Source organism: Canis lupus, chromosome 17 (assembly GCF_011100685.1).
Source record: "Canis lupus familiaris isolate Mischka breed German Shepherd chromosome 17, alternate assembly UU_Cfam_GSD_1.0, whole genome shotgun sequence".
Classification (NCBI taxonomy): domain Eukaryota; kingdom Metazoa; phylum Chordata; class Mammalia; order Carnivora; family Canidae; genus Canis; species Canis lupus.
Window position 1 is genome coordinate 7835206 of NC_049238.1, and position 18101 is coordinate 7853306.

Consider the following 18101-nt stretch of genomic DNA (forward strand, 5'->3'; position numbering starts at 1 on the left):
AGGGAGAAAAACATGGTTGTACCAAAATGAGAAAACATCTCAGATGTGCCTGTTAGACTGGGGCTAATGATAAATGCTGGTTGCAGAGCAATAATGGAAGTAAAGGCTTCCAGGAGGAGTCACCGCTCAGGAAGATGAGTGAGAAATAAAGCAGCAACAGGAGCACAGATGAAAAGGAAATTAGCACAAAGACAGAAGGTAGAGGGGGTTTCTTTCCATCTGAGAGATACAGGAAAAATAATCAGCACTCGAAAATGTACCCAACAGATAACAAAGACTCAGAATAGAACGAGGAAGATAAGGCTTCAGAAGCAAATGCAAAGGAAATCATCTGTATGAATGAACAGGCGTTAAATGGGCTCCAAGCCCTTCAGATTTCCTGACTGAGGCTTTGTGCCTCACCACGACCCTGCAAAGCCATCCTTCCTCTCTATAGAGGGAGAGAGGGCGAGCCTGCAAAAAGGTAGTAGACTTGCCCAAGGCCGCACAGTCAGTGAATGTTGAGCTGGGACACAGACGCAGGCCTTCTGACTTCACCTATGGGACAGTTGTGTTGCCTCCTAGAGGCTTTGTTCAGAATTAAAGGCAGGGGGATGGGGGACAGGAGTGAGGTCAGGAATCAAAGGGTAGAGCCTCTGAGGGCCCAGAAGGACTCCAGGAATCTCCAGAACGCCACCAAAGCACAACCAAAGACTAATTCTGGGAATTCGGTGCCTTGAAGCACATATGATATATTGGCATGCTTTCTATTTTTAAAAGCAAAATGTTACGCCGGAAGGCTTGTAACGAGAGGCCCTACCAGCAGCCTCCATGACTGCACTCCACGCACCCTGTTTGGGGACTGTGACCCCCTCCCTGGATGGGGCAGTGGCTCTGCAACACCACGCCCCAAAGCAACGGGACCAGCTTTCAATAAGGACACTTACCAAAGCAAAGAGCCTCGGCATTTATTTTTAACAGACTTCAAAATGGCATCCTCGGGACTGAATGTTTCTCCTTTGTAGCCATGCTGCCCCCAATCCATCTTCAGAGGGCCGGCAGGAAGGTCCTGTGGAAACAGTTCTCTCGGGGGCGAGGGAGGGCCAGGGTCATCGGAATGGGCCTGGCTTCTTTGTCTACTCTCAAGGTGCCTGTGGTTTCAGACCAAAAAGCAAGGGCTCGAGGTGAGAACAGTTTCCGAAAGCAGGGAAGAGCTGTCAGAGGACTGCATTTTAGCTGAGCCCAAAGGCCAAAGAAATCATGGTCTGCGGGCATACGGCCACACTGCCCAGCTGGGCACTGCTAAGCAATCTTGCAGGACTCTGGATGGAGCGGCTGGCCAGTCTGGGGAGAAAATTGGATTTGTTGTTAGACTAACGCCAGCCTCAAAATTCCAGCACGGTGCTCTGGAGGGGACTTTCCTGGTAAAGTAATGTAATAATGGTGGCCTCCCAGTTGGAAGAGAGAGAACCCAGGAAAAGCAAAAGGTGCATAAAAGATGCTCAGGGAGCATCAATCCTGGCAGGCTGGGCTTTGGAGTCTGACAGGTCTGTATTCCATTCTCTGCTGGTTCCTGGCCTGCTGTGCAGCTCTGGCCGAGGTTCTGACCTCTCTGGACCTCAGTGCTCCCCGTTGTGAGAACAGCACCACTAATTTCTGGGTCAGGGGGGCTGCTGGGAGGTCAGAGCATGAGTGAGCACCTGCCATGGCAGGGGCGCACCCCTGCACTCTGATGAGCAGCATATCAAGAAAGGAATCACCATGGAATGGTTTTGCTTTTCTCCATCATTTCCCACCAACTGTGTCCTTTCCTCACTAAGGCAGCAGCTTCCAAATGACCTGATCTCCTGACCTTTCAGCCCCTCTGGTGATGAGAAAGGTCCACCGAAAGGGCCAGATCCTGCCTGTTTTAACTCATTCTCTGGTCCGCTGCTCGCCCCATCCCACTGTGGCCTTCAGATCCCTGGCAGAGAGCAGAGGTGGGGGCAGGTGCTACAGCTTCCTCCACCACGGACCCCCACTGGGGATGGCTGGATTTCCTCCTGCGAGGACTGTGGCTTCCCTCAACTTCTCCGACCACCTCCAGCAATCCTCTCTTTTCCCCTGGTGTCCAAGTGGAGACAAGACTAGTTGAGAGGCTATTCAATAGGCTGAATGAAAGTGGTAAAGGCCCGGGATTCTTCCAAAGGAACCCAAAGACAATTTGGCATGGGACAAAAGCAGGAGCAGCTGGTTGTCCCCCAGTCACTAAACACCTCGGGAGTGAGCAACAGTGATAAACCAAGGACAGCTTAGTGGGGGCGCAGGGAGTTATGCCAACCCATGGCTCATCCAGTCCTTGGGGTGACGTGGTCAGTTGGGTAAGCAGGTGTGAATGTTGCCGCGTGGACAGAGAATGGGATGCGAGTTAGCCGGAGAGCTGGGCCCAAGGCTCAGCTACCTGATTCTCTGTCCAGTGCCCTTTTCACAGCCACCCGGTCTGTCCCGGCCCCGGGCTGTTCCCTGCTGAGAGTGCTAGAAGGCAGGTGTGACACACACCCCCGCAGGGGACATGAGGTCTCAGAGAATCAATGAAGACAGCCCTTCCCTCACGGAAATGGTATCCATACATTTAAATTGGTATCTTTATAATCAGCTTAAGGGCTTTTTATTTTAATATAGCAGCTGAGAGGCAAAATCAGGTCCCACTTCAAGTGCTACCAAAATCTGCTGTGTGGGTAGCTCTCCGATGTGGAAATGAGGCACCCTTCACAGCCACCCACACAACAGCCTAATTTTCACTCAAGAGTCGCTATTGAAAAAAAAAAGAAGAAAAGGTGACTCAAAACCACTAGCAACTTTGAATTTAACTTCGGAAAATCTCCAGTTGATGGAGCAGGGAGCCCATCTCAGCGGTCAATGAAGACCCCGGTGGGGGCAGGGGCTGGACTTCAGCTTCAGGCCTGGTCGAGGGCTCGTACGTGGCATGTCCTGCAGGCCATGCCACACCTGGGCCACCGTTCTCGGGGATGATGGATGTGCGTGGCCAGGCTTGGACCCACGTTTATACCTGACCAGAACCACTGCTGTAAGAGGCCTCATTCTCGAGGCAGTCAAGGGTAGGGGGTCCGGGAGGAGAAGTCAACTGTCACAGATCCAAGGAAACATTGATTCCTTCTGGGCCCCCCAAAGCTCTCACTCAGCTGGCCTCATCACCTCCCGCAGGTCGCAGGTGGCAGGTCACAGGTGGCAGGTCACAGGTAGCAGGTCACAGGTCCTGGGGATGGCTGGTAAGCAGGTCTTCCTGCCTCGGGTTGGCCCAGTCTCCATTCCTCTGGGATGCTGGAGTCCCTGCAAGGACATCCCAGGCTCCTCGGAGCTGGCCCTTCCCTTCCCCTACATCCCCCAACCACCCTGGCCTCATACCCACCCTCCCAGGGACCCTTGGGGACCCCATGGCGGAGAACTAGAAATGTACTTTGTAAATACCATGGGCTGTGCAATGTGATCTGCTGTGAAAAGGAACAAAGCAAACAACTAGGATGGACCGGAGAGAGCCTTTCCCCAAGGTCTTGTTAACAGACAATTGCCTCTGTACCAACCCTGACCAAGGAGCTGGCCTCAGAGAAGGTTCCAGAGCAGACTCTGGGGGGTGGGAGAAGCCAGCTCACACACAGATGAGCCCTTCAGATGGGGTGACACATGCACACCACAGAGCAGAAGTGGGAAATGTTCCAGGCCCAGGCTTTCTAACATAGTTATCAGTAGGACACATCCTGACACCTCCTTGGGGACCAACCTCCCTCTAAATAGTCTTCTGCTTCATCACCTGGTGTGTTCTTGTGCGGTCCCTCTGAGGTTCCATCCACACACCTGTGCATATCAAGAGGCTGAACTTGGAAAGAGAACAGCTACATTTTGTTTCTGTTAACATCCACAAAATGTTTGGATATGAGAGAAGGAGAAAGGGACAGAGAGGAAATATGTATTCACACATGGTTAATAAAAGGAGTCAAGAGTGATCAAAAAGTGTCACGTCCCCCATCTCTCTCCAACATCGAGCCATGGTCCCCCAACCTCTTCTTTTTGGAATGTTCTGTGATTGTACCACTTTTAGCCCTTAACCAGCAATAGAAAAAAAGTTGTTCCACACCTTTGCTAACAATTTATCTTATCAGACTTTAATTTTTTGTCATTCTGCAGGGCCGGGGCAGGGTGGTGGTGGCAGATATTAAGTGATAGCTTATAATGGTTGGGGTGTACATTTCTTTATTTGCTAATATGGTTAAGCTTTTTTACATTCTTTTTAAAAATATTTTATTTATTTGAGAGAGAGAGCAAGAGAGTGGTGAGCACGAGTGGAAGAGGGACCAGGGGGGAGGGAGAAGCAGACTCCTTGCTGAGCAGGGAGCCCAGGACCCTGAGATCATGAGCTGAAGGCAGACCCTTAACTGACTGAGCCACCCAGTCACCCCAACTTCTTTTCATTCTTAATTAGCTATTTGTGGTTCCTCTTCTGGGAAATACTTTTCTATTTTTTTGGTATTAGATAGTTGTGCCTTATTAGAAATATTTAGATGTTGTAGCTCTTTCATCAATTATATGTTGCAAATACCATCTACTAGTTTGTGGTTCATCTTCTTAATTTCTTTATAGCCTTTGGAAGAACAATATTCCTTGAATCCTACAAATGTATCGATCTTCTGCTTTAGGATTTGTTTAAGTAGTCCCTTCATGCCCTGAGACTGTAAAGATATTCTTCTATATCTTCTCTAAGTTTTTACTTTAACACTTAAGTCTTTAATCCACTTGAGAACAATTTTTGTATAGGGGTTGAAGTCAATGTCTGATGACCAACTACCCCAACTTCACTCATCAGATAGTCCATCCTTCCTCCAACTGAACTGCAGGACCAGTTCTGCCAACATCATGTTCTCTCAGGAGCCTCTCCATTTCTGTTGTCCATGCTCTGCTTGTCCATCTTTGGGTCAACACAAAACTGCCCTAGTTACCATTGCTGTATGACACATTCAGGGTCCCAGAGGGCAAGGCCCCCCCACCCTGCCCCACTCCAGTATGGATTTCTTTCAAAGAATTCTTAACTGTCCTCAGTCTATTATTCTTCCACACAGATTTTAGGATAATCTTTTAGAGTTTAAGGAAAAATTCTATTGGGGTTCTTAGGATTACATTAGATGTATGGATCAGTTTTGGAAGAATTTACAACTTTATGAGAGGAGACTTTCTGTCAAGACACATGACGTAGCTGTACGCTTTCCTTAACATCACTCAGTAAATTTTGCCATATTCGCCACAAAAATTGTGTATATCTTTGTTGGATTTATTTCTAGGTAGCTGGATTTATTTTTGTTTGGTTGGTTGGTTTTGCAGTGATTGTAAATGGTATTTTATTTTAAATGACATTTTACAACTTATGTGTGGCATATGGAAATGCAATTTCTAATTAAAAATTAATCTAGTATCTTGTTGAACTCTCATTAATTCTAATCGTCTGATCTCTTTCTTTTCTACATACTAGTCATATCATCTGCAAAAAAAAAAAAAATTGCAGTTTGGTTTCTTCTTTTCCAATCTTTAAAACTTCTATTTCCTGTTCTTACTCCTCTGGCTGGAACTTCTCGTACCACATAAAATTATGCTGTGGGGGTGGGTATCACTGGCTTTTTTTTTCTGAGTTTTACCAGGAATTACGTTAATGCTTCACCATTAAGTAAGATGGTATCTGTAGGATTTTTTTTTTAGATCTCCTTTATTGGGTTAAAGATGCTTTCTTCTGAATCTTTGGTGCTCAGCTTTCTTTCTTTTTAAAAAAGGTCATAAGTGGATGTTAAATTTTATCAGATGCTCTTAATGCATCTATTGAAATCACCATGTTCTTTCACTCTGTAAAAGTGCTCAATTACATTAACAGAATTTCTTTGGGGGCAGGAGAAATTAAGGTTTTTAGAAACCCTTTCCTTAAACTTCAGCCTTTACTGGCTGATTGCATTTCATTTCAGCCTGGAAGACATATATATCAAAATGCAATAGTTGCACGATGTAGACAAAAATTGTAGAAAACTGATGGCACCACTTCCCTGATGAAGGAATAAAGGCTGTTGCTCAAAATGTGTGTGTCTGAGAGGGAACTCAGATGCCCCGGTCCCCTGTCAAATGTTGCAGGGGGGAAAAGTTTCTCAGGTTCTTAAATATTTGTCAGATTAATTAATTATTTAAACAATATACATTGCCTACTTTGTTCTCTCGAATCCCTTACAATGAACACTTCCACCCCTTGGTCACACGGCGTCCTGTGGTCAAGAACCTGACATCTCAGATGACTTCAGCTCTGAGGGCGGGAACAGCTGCCCTTCCACGGCACCCGCTTCTGGGCCCATTCTCATAGCAGCCTTCACTTGACTCCATCACCAGTGTTCTTCCTGTCTGTTATCCATTTTCTTGAAACCCATGAAGCTATCTGGCCTTCTGAGAGCCCTCCCTCACCCTACGCTCCTTTTTATGATTAATTATATACTTCTTTAATAACATTTCAGTGGCTCTTTTGGAGGTAGGAGAGGTAAATACGTATGCTCAGTTCACCATTTTGAATCATCACCCAATCATCTGGTTAATGTCTGGATGTAAGTCAGCCAAGGGGCTCAGAGATAGAATTCTGGGGCTCCCTGGCTTCATGCTCCACCTCCTTTCACCTTCCCTCTGTTTTCAGACCTCCATTCACATTTACCCCTCGGGGCCATCAGCCTGTAAAGGCAGGAGCCAACCCATTTCGTTCTCCAGCACCAAACACAGTTACTCTGCAGAACACATGCATGGTTTTCTGAAAATAGATATTTGTTGAATGACCTAATGGGAGAACGAATATTAACAGTACAGTCAGATTTTAACAACATATCTGTAAATATATTAGACAAAAGACTTTCTTTTACATCTGCATTTGAAAAACCAAGTAGAGAATATTTATAATTATGACAAATTCATTGTTTTCTTATCTCAGTTCCACAGTGCAGTCTACACGAGCTCCAGCCAATCCTGCTGAGAAATAATTCACAGACCCTTCCAGAAGTTATGCTATAGCCCAGGCACGAGCAATGTCAGGAAGATTTCATTCCTTTTCAATATCAGAAACTGTTTCTCAGGCCAAGGAAGAATCCTTCAGTACCAAAGTTGCTACCAGATTTGTGAAAACAAAGGCAATGATTCTAGGGAGCTTGGCTGTAATGAGAAACTTTAAAAATCGCACTAGACAATTTCTAGGGCATAAGCCAACCAAATCTATGCATAATGAACCTCTACACAGCTCTCATTGTTGTGCAGATTAAATATATAGCAAACCAAATTACACTACCCAAATTCACCAAGTCCTGTCACAGAACCTACGTCTTCTGCCACTGACGTATGTGGGCACCTCTGTAAGTTTTATGTTGTGATGCGCTGGGGATAGTGTAGGCTTCGGATTCTCTTGCCGAAGAAGAGGCAGCTCCTCAGACAGGAAACTGGAGCCAGCCTGGCGAGCTGGCACCTCAGCTTCCTCAGGGCCCTGCCCATGGGCTGGGCTCCATCATCTCCCCAGCGTCGCCTGCCTCAGCCCATACCCGGCAGAAAGCAGAGAGGAGACAGCACAGGGGCTCCATCCCAGGCGCTGCTGAGCACCGGTTCTTATCCTGCACTCTGGCCTCCCAGCACCAGCTCCCACACCTTCCCATCCGAGCTCACACAGTGGGTCTACCTCCTGCCCACCTGCCAGGCCCCACTTGGACATGACAACCAATAGACTGGATCTTTGGAGATGATCCCAGCTTCCATTTCTCTGGCCCATAGCCCTCCAAGGATATTTACTGAAGGCTCGTTGGTTGGAATTTGAGTTAGGTCATCTCTCCTTCCAGCCTGTCTACCTTTACGTACTCAAGCCTGTACTCCACCCTGTCCTGGAATAACAACCATCCTGGCCCTAAACCCAACATGTTCCAGGGAGATCAACCTTCCTGCTGCCCACATCTCAGATTGGCGTAACTGTGGGGGTGTTTGCAACCTGCCTGTACCTAGATGTGTTGAAATAACTCAGCTTAACCCTTTATAACACGAGCTCTGGCACCTATGCCCTTCTTCATCCTGTGCCCTGCCCCGCAATGGGCAGCTTTGAGAAGTGAGGCTGTCAGGTATCTATCCCCCAAGATGAGACAAGTCTTGCACCAAACATCTATTGCTTTAGAAAATAATGGTTTTGGTCTGTGCTCATCATGGCTGACAGCTGTTTGCCGGGGCCACGGGGTGCATCTGCTGGTGACAAAGGCAGTCAATAAGTGTCAACTAGCTCTCCTTCAAAAATCAGGCATCTTATACCCAGAGCCAAGAGCCCGGTTTCTAAGTAGGATTCTCCAATAAAAGGAACCAGGGCTCCCAGGAGAAATGCCTGATTCTAGGGATGGAGCAGGGAAAAACACAAGATAAGCCTGAAACTCTTCTGTAGTTACCAGAAGGTAAAGCAGTGCTCAGAAAACAAAAGGATGGGGCATGTTGAAGGAACACAGGAGGCCAGAGGCCACTTGAAAGAGCCAAAAGCTAGAACAATTTGAGCCACAAAATAAATAATGTAGTCCTAGACTGCAACTCAGAGTATCCAGTAGAGTCACGGGTCCATACTGATATAAACAAACACCCAGATAAGTACAGAAATGGGAAAAGAGACGAGTCCTTCATACAGAAGAATTCCAAGAATATGTGTGCATACTCCCCGTCCAGGAGGTAGAGTTCACCCTTCTCCTCTGAGGGTGGGTAGACTTAGTGACTCACTTCCGAAGAATAGACTAGAGACAGTGGGGAAGGGGGGCAGGCATCGCCTTAACCTGAGGAAGGTTAACATCACCAGCAGTGTCAGGTGGAGCGCAGGCGCCCTCAGATGCCATATGGTGAGAAAGGCCTTTCACCTTTGCCATATGCTTTCCAAGAAGACAAAACACCAGTTTAATCATGACAAAAACATCAGACAAAACCAGACTCGGGCTGTTCCACAGAATACGTAGCCAGTTCCTCATGATGAAGATCATGGCAGAGAAAAGTGGAAAACAGTATGGCAGCTCCTCGAAAGTTGGACACATGATCCAGCAATTCCACTTCCAGGTCCCTGCACTAAAGAACGGAAAGCAGGCAATCAGACACTTGTACGCCAATGTCTACACCGGCATTATTCACAGTCACCCGAGGGTGGAAATAATCTAAGTGTCGGCCAACAGAAGAGTGGATAGACAAAGTGTACTATGTACATAAAAAGGGATAGTATTCAGCTATAAGAATGAGGGAAATTCTAATGCATACGACACCATAGATAAACCTTGAGAACACGATGTTGAGTGTAGTAGGTTAGATACAAAAAGAGAACTCGTATCATTCTGCTCTGGAGATCCTGGAGATGGGAAACAGAAGAGAGGTTTCCAGGAGCTGGGTGGAGGGAGAAGAAAGAGTATTTAACGGGTACAGAGTTTCTATTCAAGATGGTGAGAAAGTTCTAGAAAGGGATGGTGGTGAGAGCGGCACAACACTGTGAATGGACTGAATGTCACTGAATCATACACTTACACATAGTTAAAATGATACCTGTTATGTCATGCATATTTTACCAAAACAACAACAACAAAAAAGGAAGCAGGGGAATGGGAACTGGGGCAAAAGACAGACTGAGAAATTGTTGCAGAGCAGAGACCAGGGAGATGTGACAACTGACTGCAATGTGGTGTCCTGGACTGGATCCTGGAACAGAAAGAGGACATTAATAGAAAAACTGGTGCAATCCACATAAAGGCTGGGCTTTAGTTAACAGCAAGGCACCCATGTCGATTTCTTAAAGATTTTATTTATTTGAGAGAGAAGGAGAGAGAGAGAGAGAGAGAACAAGCAGGGGTAAGGGCAGAGGGAGAGGGAGAGGGAGAGGCAGGCCCCCCCCCCCCGCTGAACTGGGAGCCTGATGTGGGGCTCTATCCCAGGGCCCTGAGATCATGACCCAGGCTGAAGCCAGACTCTTGCCCAACTGAGCCACCTGGGTGCCCCTCAGTTTCTTAGTTTTGACCAAGGGATCACAGCAATGTAAGATATTAATGGGGGATATTGGGAGAAACTCTCGGTAATCTATCTTTGCAACTTTTTTTGTGAACCTCCAAATTATTCCAAAATAAACTTATTTTTAAAATGTAAAAACAGGTGTCTCTAACATAGCGCTCCAGGGAAAGTCTCCAGGATAGAAACCCCAATATTGTTTCTGCTTCCAATCAGAAGGGAACCAGAAAACCCGGACTTCTTCTATGGCCTCTATCAACAGCACCGGAGCAGGGCTAGCAGCGGGCCAGGCTCAGTTATCCGTGTCTTGTCTGCTTGACTAGGAGACACAGGGCAACCCAGAGGCTGTGAAACGAGGTGTGACATTAACAGCAGCCCTGAGATTCCCCAGCCTTGATTCCATCCCTCTCTCGATGGATAAACTCCAGCGCTTACCAGAGTGATGTATAAACAGTGAGGGTGCAGGAGGGGGTCAGGAGACAATGGTGTTAGCTCCTTGCTCACCGAAGCTTAAAATGAAAGTCCTGCAGGAAATAGGCATTCTCGGGGAGCCTGCCAGGAGGTGCCAAATGCAAAACACTGCCACCCAAGCAGGCAGGTCTGCTTTCCCTCAGGGCGGCTGCAGACGGTGAGCGCACCAGCAGCTCAAGGATGACTCCCAAACAAACGGGAGAATGGTAAGCTAGTCCTAGTCCAGAGTACTTACCTAGTCTGGCCCCCACAAACCCTGTGAGGTGGGGCTATTGTCCTCCTTCTAAAGAGCAAACCCAGTGTGGCCGGGCAGGTGCAGCTGTGTGGCCAGCCGGCTGGTTCGGCTGGTTCGTGGCTGAGCTAGGCCATGGAAGAAGGCCTGCTGGGCCCTGGAGCTCACTCTACTAATCAAGATGCTAAACTGTGAGAACCTCCCGCCCCCAGACCCTGAAGTCCACCTGCTGGGAAGAGGGTGGGGGAGGACAAGCCTGGGGCCAGCTGTCTGGAAGGAGCATGGGCTTTATCGCCTGCAGTCAGAGTGAGGAATTCCTACCGGAAAGGGGAGGAGGTACCTGGGCTGGCGGGTGAGCCACCCCAGAGAGGTTGGCATGGGGTGAGGTTGGATAGTGGAAGCAAACACTTGCCTGCTGGAGCCCGAGAGCAGCTGAGCTAATGGGAAGGCATGTGTGCGGCTCAGGAGTTAATCCCCAAAGCAGAGAGGACTTGAGGGCAATCGTTATAGAGTGAGTTGTGTCCCTCCAGACCCAGAGACTGAAGCCCTGACCCCAATGTGACTGTGTTTGGAGACAAGGCTTTTAGAAGGTAATTAAGGATAAAGAGTAATCGGGTCCTGATCTGGGAGGATTGGTGGCTGTGTAAGAATGTGCTTGTACCAAAGAAAGGCCACATGGAGATACAGGGAGAAGGCAGCCATCTCACCGGAAACGGAATCCACCAGACTTGTGGCCTCCAGAACATTCTATTGCACAAGCCCCCTAGTCTGTCATGTTCTGTTGGGGAGTCCAAGCAGAGACCAAGACAGCGGTGCAGACAGGGGGTGCTGCAAGGTTGCACACACGAGACCCCCCCTGCTTCCTGGGCAACCAGAGAAAGCTTCCTGGGGGAGGAGGGCCCTGGCTGAGAAGTGGGGGTGGAGGAAGGACTGGGGGGGAGCTCCCCAGGAAAATGCTGATTGAAGAGGCAAAGCCACCTTCTCAAAATATGTTCTGGGAAGATGCTGTGCTCTTTTCTGTGGTTAAAATTCCACGTTGTGTCAAGAAGATTTATATTTCCATCTTAAAAAAAGAATCATCCCAGGCATTTTAAAAAACCTCTTAAAAATAGAAAATGAGGAGAAACGAGTGGTTGGAGAAGGAGAAATGTGAAGCTGGTGTGTTTACTGCTGTAGACTGGAGGGAGAGTTGCAGGAGGTTCTTGGGTCTCCCCTTCTTCCCGCCCCGAACCCACACTCCGGAGACACAGTGCATGCACCTGCTACAGAGAAAGCCTGCCTAGAGCAAGACGAGGAGACAGCAAGCCCATTTTCTTCTGTTTGGAATGAACCTATTGCTGGGGGAACCAGTGGTGGAAAGAAGGGGTCTGAAGAGAGTGCCTTATTTCCTACATTTTGCCCCAAAGTGATTGTCAAGGCTGGCTTTACAGACAGGTGTAGAGTCTGGTTCTGTTCCAAGTGAGGAGACATCCAGAGTTGCAACCAAGTGCAATCAAAGAGGCCAGGGTCTAAGCCAAACCCCACGGAGATGTGTGGGATCCCTCTGCCAAGGAGGCCTGAGGCAGGAGGACCCAACGAGGGAGCGGCTGGCCCTGCGGTCGAGAGTGACCTGGTCATAGACGGCCCCGAAGAGTGGCAGATCCCTGCCGTGGGGAGGCTTCCTGGGCAAGCCGACCTCCAGGGCCCTCCATGCGGGCCAACGGAGACAGAGCAGCATCCACGTGGACACGGAACACCAAGTACTAAGTCCCCTGGTACCTGGACACTCCCCAGGGCGGAGGAGGAGACCCCAAATTGACCAAAATTAATTTTCTGCCACCTCTGGCAAATGGCACCCCTAAACCCAAATGATGAACAGCAGGATACGAAGGGAGCTTTCATGCTCGTGTGCGGTCATCTGCTAGACTTCTCCACGTGACACGATTTTATTCCAAGTTCCTATTGTGAGAAGAAGCACATTTGGAAACAAGGAAGATGCTCGCCTGTGGGTCTATTTCCTGCCCCAGAACTGAGTGTGGAGATGAAGGAGAGGATTTGTTTCCGGAAAGAGCAACAGAAGGTGAGGGTAGAGACGCGCACGACGAAGGCTTCCTGACGGCCTCCTCGCTGCCCCCCGGGTGCCAAGGGCCCCCCGAGAAGTCGGACCTCAGCCTCACCGGCAGCAAGTGCCACCGCGTCACCCCTGCCCCTGCGGCCCCGTAGACCTTTGCAGGTGGAGGCCCTGCTTGCTCATCTCCGTGCTTAGCACAGGAAGGGATGGAACAAAACAGCGGAAAACAGCGTCCCGATCGCGTAAGAGGAGAAACATGGAGCTGGTGTCTCTTGAATACCACGTGCCGTAAGTTCGCAGCCACGGGTCTTTAAACATATTAATTCTTGGGGCGCCTGGGTGGCTCAGCCGTTGAGCATCTGCCTTCAGCCCAGGGCGTGATCCTGGAGACCCGGGATCGAGTCCTGTGTCGGGCTTCCTGCATGGAGCCTGCTTCTCCCTCTGCCTGTGTCTCTGCCTCTCTCTCTCTCTCTCATGAATAAATAAATAAAATCTTTAAAAAAATAATTAAAAACGTAAGCATATTAATTCTCCAAATATGCCAGCACCCTGAGGCAGATACATTAATTGCATTTTGTAGATGAGCAAACACGCCCAGGGAGGTGAAGCTGTTTTCCCAAAGTCACTCAGCTGGTAAATGGCAGAGAAATTAGTTGAACCCAAATATGTTGTACTCTAAGCCTCTGCTCTCCCCACTGAGCCGGCCGCCAGTGACTGCGGCCAAGGGGTGTCTGTGGGGCGAAGGATGGCTAGCCCCCTCTTGGCCAATCACACCCCCCGTCACAGGGTTTCGCTCCCGGAATGTGAACCTACGGCACGTCGGGCCTGTGTGAGATGCCGGCCCTCGGCCACCTGTCTGGGGCGCCCGGGGCGGGGGGCCGTGGGAGCAGCCCCCGACTCCATGGCAAGTCACAGAGCTTAACATGAAAACTGTCAAGAAGGATCCAGTTCAATTAGCATAAAAGCGAATTAGCAATTACCAAGCTGTCAAGTCACAGCAGAGCCTCAGGAATTTCAACAACTATCAAGACATCATTTAAAAATATTTAATTCCACTTACATCACTCCAGCTGGGGGATCAGATTGCTCCTGCTCGGTTAGAGGTGTTGTGTGGGGGAAGCATTCAAAGTGCCGGATGGGCTCCCCCGGGATGAGCAAACACGCGGCGAGCGGGCTGGACCTGCCGGAGCGCATCCCTGTGCAAATGGATCCTGTAATATTTGCTCAGTTAACTGCAGAGGTGACGCCGGTTTGGGCCGTGCGCTGGAGGTTCGACAGCGGCCGTCGGGGATTTGGATGGAACAACAAAGCATTTCACCCGCTCTCCACAGACGGTGTAGACTTTGAATGAGATTAAAAATCCATCAGACCTAAACTTCTCCAATAATTAATAACAGTTGTTGTCTGTAGCGTCCAGCTCTGTAACATCTCGGGATCGTCCCTTTTCACACGGAAAATTCTGAATCAGGCCTCGGTGGACAGGGAGTGACAGGTCGTGGTTCCCTGAGCGGAGCAGCTCTCTCCGGGCTGTTCCCAGCATCCCTCTCTCTGACGCTGTTCCCAGCATCCCTCACCCTGGGGTGTTCCCAGCATCCCTCTCCCGAGGCTGTTCCCAGCATCCCTCTCTCTGACACTGTTCCCAGCATCCCTCTCCCTGAGGCTGTTCCCAGCATCCCTCTCTCTGACGCTGTTCCCAGCATCCCTCTCCCTGGGGCGTTCCCAGCATCCCCCTCTCTGGGCTGTTCCCAGCATCCCTCTCCCTGAGGCTGTTCCCAGCATCCCTCTCCCTGGGACGTTCCCAGTATCCCCCTCTCTGGGGCGTTCCCAGCATCCCTCTCTCTGACGCTGTTCCCAGCATCCCTCTCCCTGGGGCGTTCCCAGCATCCCCCTCTCTGGGGTGTTCCCAGCATCCCTCTCCCTGAGGCTGTTCCCAGCATCCCTCTCCCTGACGCTGTTCCCAGCATCCCTGTCTCTGACACTGTTCCCAGCATCCCTCTCTCTGACACTGTTCCCAGCATCCCTCACCCTGGGGTGTTCCCAGCATCCCCCTCTCTGGGGCGTTCCCAGCATCCCTCTCCCTGACGCTGTTCCCAGCATCCCTCTCCCTGACGCTGTTCCCAGCATCCCTGTCTCTGACACTGTTCCCAGCATCCCTCTCTCTGACACTGTTCCCAGCATCCCTCACCCTGGGGTGTTCCCAGCATCCCCCTCTCTGGGGCGTTCCCAGCATCCCTCTCCCTGACGCTGTTCCCAGCATCCCCCTCCCTGACGCTGTTCCCAGCATCCCCCTCCCTGACGCTGTTCCCAGCATCCCCCTCCCTGAGGCTGTTCCCAGCATCCCTCTCCCTGACGCTGTCCCAGCATCTGTCTTTGTGACCGCGCGTCCCCAGGTCCCCAGCAAGGCCAGCCCGGTACAGCGCCATCTTCCAGTGCCTTCCTCTAAGTGGCCGTCCCCTCTCAGTTCAAAGTGTCCTTGCGGTCGGCGTCCTGCAGCTGCAGCCCCTCCCCCGCCCAGCAAGGCCGCGAGGACCGGGGCCAGGACTTCGGTGTGGCCGAAGGCGCAAGGGGCTCACCGTCCGATGCGCCCGAGGAGTCAAGGCGACGAGACCGATGGCAGCAGCAGCTCCCTCGTGACAGATGACGACAGTGCAAGCTGCAGGCAGCAGCCTTGTGACATAGATGGGATTGTCCCCATTTTGCAGGTGAGGAAACGGAAGCATGGCAGACGTAAGGAACTCGACCGAGTGGTCGAAGCCGTATCCCAACACGACTGCAGCTCTGGAAAGTGCTCAGATGAGAAAGCCAGTCTCAGGGTCACACCCCGTTGGGTCCGGTAGGTCACATTTTTGAACTGACAAAACGATAGAAGGGAAACCAGATTCGCTGTTGCCAGGGGCCGGGGAGGGGGTGCAGGAGGGGCGGCAGGAGGGACCGGGTGTCACGACAGGACAGCAGCGGGAGGGCTGGTCCTACCTAGTGCTGGAACTGCACCATCCTGACCGAGGCCTTGGAGGTGTGAGCCTTCCCGCGTGGTAAGGTTGCACACAACCAAATAGACACACGCAATGAGGACAAGTGAAACCCAGGTATCTGAGTCAGAGGCATTGATGGTTGTCTCTCTTGGTCGTGCTGCTGGGCCCTCGTTCCGCAGGTCATCGGATGAAAATGGGTAAAGGAAACACAAGCTCTCCCTGTGTTACTTCATAGAATAACTTGTGAATGTACGATCATCTCAAAATAAAGATTTCAACTTTAAAAAAATAGGATTTGTAAAATATGCGCATGGTGAAGCCTATCGAATTTAGTATTTATCTAAGAGGCCGTGATGTCCTGGGCAGATTTGGTAGTTGTCGCAACCTAACAACTTTTAAAAGTTCTATTTTAAGGTTTTATACACGCTGTGGACTTCAACTAAAAAAGTAAAACAAAAATAATAAAAGTGCATTTTCGCTTTCAAAACAATGTGCTCGGGAATTTACAGGGGCAGTTCCCTTCTTGCTGAAAGAACGATGAGGGCGTTTGAGTTCAGTCTTGAAGGATAACGCGTGTCTTGACAGATGAGGTGAAGAAGACAATCCCACATTGAGAAGACAGAAGCAGAGCTCAGACAGTACAGGACAAATACAGTTTGTGTCTTCCAGAACTGTCCTGGTCCTATTCAGACAGGAAGTCTGGTCCCAATGCACACTTATTGTTCAGCTAGGTTGCTTTTTAATTTAGTTTAGTTTAGTTTAGTGGTAAAGCTGCAGTTTTTTCTTTTTTTAAATTATTTTTTAATTGGAGTTCAATTTTCAACATATAGCATATCACCCAGTGCTCATCCCGTCAAGCGCTCCTCTCAGTGCCCGTCACCCAGTCACCCCACCCTCCCCCGCCCACCTCCCCTTCCACCACCCCTTGTTCGTTTCCCAGAGTTAGGTGTCTCTCATGTTCCGTCTCCCTCACTGATATTTTCACCCATTTTCTCTCCTTTCCCCTTTATTCCCTTTCACTATTTTTTATATTCCCCAAATGAATGAGACCATATAATGTTTGTCCTTCTCTGATTGACTTATTTCACTCAGCATAATATCCTCCAGGTTCATCCACGTCGAAGCAAATGGTGGGTATTTGTCGTTTCTAATGGCTGAGGAATATTCCACTGTATACATAGACCACATCTTCTTTATCCATCATCTTTCGTTGGACACCGAGGCTCCTTCCACAGTTTGGCTCTTGTGGACATTGCTGCTAGAAACATCGGGGTGCAGGTGTCCTGGCATTTGACTGCATCTGTATCTTTGGGGTAAATCCCCAGCAATGCAATTGCTGGGTCGTAGGGCAGGTCTATTTTTAACTCTTTGAGGAACCTGCACACAGTTTTCCAGAGTGGCTGCACCAGGTCACATTCCCACCAACAGTGTAAGAGGGTTCCCTTTTCTCCACATCCTCTCCAACATTTGTCATTTCCTGTCTTGCTAATTTTCCCCATTCTCACAGGTGTGAGGTAGGATCTCATTGTGGTTTTGATTTGTATTTCCCTGATGGCAAGTGATGCCCAGCATGTTCTCAGGTGCTTGTTGGCCATGTCTATGTCTTCCTCTGTGAGATTTCTGTTCATGTCTTTTGCCCATTTCATGATTGGATTGTTTGTTTCTTTGCTGTTGAGTTTAATAAGTTCTTTATAGATCTTGGATACTAGTCCTTCATCTGATAGGTCATTTGGTCTGATAGGTCATCTTCTCCCATTCTGTAGGTTGTCTTTTAGTTTTGTTGACTGTTTCTTTTGCTGTGCAGAAGCTTTTTATCTTGATGAAGTCCCAATAATTCATTTTTGCTTTTGTTTCTCTTGCCTTCATAGATGTATCTTGCAAGAAGTTGCTGTGGCCAAGTTCAAAAAGGGTGTTGCCTGTGTTCTCCTCTAGGATTTTGATGGACTCTTGTCTCACATTTAGATCTTTGTTTTCTTTTTTAAAGTTTTTTTCTACTTATTTAAAAATCCTGTGTGTGTGTGTGTGTGTCCCCATGCCCTCGTCCTTTCGGTGCCCTACTTTATAGGGCTGTTATGGGCACCAAGCAGCACAGTATACAGCAAAGTGCCTTGCAAATAGCAAGGTGCTACAAAGATGTGCTAATATTGATGAACTCATTTACTCGAAGGTGTACATTACTGATAATGGCTTCCTGTCCTGCTCTTTGAGGACAGTCACCGTGGCAGGCGGTCCAGGGTGGTAGTTAGGATCAGAGGCTCGGAGAAAAGCAGACCTGATTCAGACTCCTGGTCTGCCACTACATGAAGAGAACCTTATCACCTTGTGCAAACAGCTTCACCCTTTCAAAGTT

The 18101-nt window shown here is 49.2% G+C and overlaps 2 long non-coding RNA genes across 4 annotated transcripts in view; one reads left to right on the top strand and one right to left on the bottom strand.

Annotated features, from left to right (window-relative positions):
- Positions 1-936: 936 nt before the first annotated feature.
- On the bottom strand, positions 937-14425 carry LOC106559901. The gene is made up of 3 exons (XR_005372089.1): positions 13840-14425; positions 3175-3309; positions 937-1323 (listed from the first exon to the last, which is right to left on the bottom strand). It is a non-coding gene; the product is annotated as an uncharacterized LOC106559901 (long non-coding RNA).
- A 285-nt stretch (positions 14426-14710) lies between these two features.
- Positions 14711-18101, top strand: part of LOC111090491 — a 37771-nt gene continuing 34380 nt past the window's right edge. Inside the window, exon 1 of one of the 3 annotated variants that reach the window (XR_005372091.1) lies at positions 14711-15481. This is a non-coding gene — a long non-coding RNA (uncharacterized LOC111090491). The remainder of the gene's footprint in view (positions 15482-18101) is intronic. The other 2 variants (XR_005372090.1, XR_005372092.1) reach the window with 2 other exon arrangements.